Source organism: Arvicanthis niloticus, chromosome 7 (assembly GCF_011762505.2).
Source record: "Arvicanthis niloticus isolate mArvNil1 chromosome 7, mArvNil1.pat.X, whole genome shotgun sequence".
NCBI lineage: Eukaryota > Metazoa > Chordata > Mammalia > Rodentia > Muridae > Arvicanthis > Arvicanthis niloticus.
In genome coordinates, this window is record NC_047664.1 from 28864544 (window position 1) to 28866181 (window position 1638).

The following is a 1638-nucleotide window of genomic DNA, read 5'->3' on the forward strand; positions in this document are numbered from 1 at the left end:
AAATAGTAATAAAATGACACCTTATGACATTCTGCTATACCCTTGGATCAGTATCTCAGCCAACATGAGAGAAGATAATTCTTATAGAAGATGAAAATTAACACAAAGACCCACAACTGGAAAATATGTAGAGAGTGAATAACTTTGGAGCACTCAGTCTTAAATTGGATGTCTTCTTTAAACTCCTCCCCTTGAGTCTTTGGGGAGCTATGTAGATAAAAAAGCAGAAAGGTTGTAGGAGCCACATGGAAATAGATGACTCCAAGCAAACAGTGTAGCCCCGATGCAATGGATTGAAACACACGTGAACTCAAAGAGACTGTGCCAGCATGCATAGAGTCTGCATAGGCTCAAACCACATGGGATCTTATCACTGAGAGGGATAAATGAACATGAGCTCCCACCACTACCACAGCCCTCTGCAATTGATACCTATTGGCAAATGAATATACAGTTTTCTCCAATAGTGCCTCATTGGGCATATTGACCACACTTAAGGGTAGGCTCTATCCTTAAGAGTAATTAGACATTACAAACTAAACTCAATGGAACTTTTATAAAAATATATATTTATACATATAGATAGATAGATAGTATATACAAATATTATATACAAAAATAATATATTTTATATATTATATATCATATATGATGAAATTATTCATAGTAATTTGATAGAAATTTCCCATCTATCAAAGCCTTGAGGAAAGTTTCATAATAACTTTTTAAAAGCTAAACATATTTATTTCAGCATTGGGAACAACTAGACCCTGCCATCTTTGCTGTTCAGGCCATAGCAGTGTCCAGAAACTGTGTAGAAAAGATAAAATTAAGGCTACAGGCAAAAGCCACATCACTCAAGCAGATAAGTGGTTCTTTCTGGCTGTCAGAGCCTGGGTTTCAACCCCCTTCATACTGGGGGAGCAGGTGGTGATCTGAAGCCCCTAGTGGTTCTGAGCAGCAAATCTCATCCCCCTCATAACCATCAAGGCCAATGCCAAGGGTAATTTTCAATGAACACTAACCTTCCAAGTAATTATTAATTAAAGGGATATTTGTCAAACTCTTCTTTCATCATGACACATTCTAAACCAGAGTAAATTCAATGAACATGGAAATCAAAAAGCCATCTATATTCACTCTAGATTTCTTTCAGATTAATAAGGTTGATTACAGAATTACAAGTTATATGTTCCACCCACCCAGATTTGGGGGTGCAGAATAAGCAAGTGATAAAGCAGGATATGTTCATGATAAAGGGAAGCATATCCCTGTTAGAAAATACAGCAGACACAGCTTTGTACTACATTTGGGACTCTGAACTATGAGAAAATCACTTACAAAGGTCAAAATGCATCCTTCCGGTCTGGGCCAGGGCACTGAGCAAATCCCGGGCAGCAGCTCTGCCCCCAATCTCACAGAACCCAGAGGAAGCAGGCCTCCCAGAAGCTCTACCTGGGCAGTATCTTAGATAAGGAGACAGCAACACCCATCCCAAACAGGGAGTAACTGGGACCCACTAGGACCAAGGAATTCACTCCTGGCCCAGAGCACTGGTTCCTTCCAGTCTGCACCTGAGTACTGAACAGATCTTGGGCCCCAGCTCTAACCCCAGTAGTAACACCCACCTCACACAGT

At 40.1% G+C, this 1638-nt stretch overlaps 1 non-coding gene across 1 annotated transcript; it reads right to left on the minus strand.

Annotated features, from left to right (window-relative positions):
* Window positions 1-881: 881 nt before the first annotated feature.
* Window positions 882-1019, minus strand: LOC117713244 (small nucleolar RNA ACA64). The gene has a single exon (XR_004607415.1). It is a non-coding gene; the product is annotated as a small nucleolar RNA ACA64 (small nucleolar RNA).
* Window positions 1020-1638: the final 619 nt, after the last annotated feature.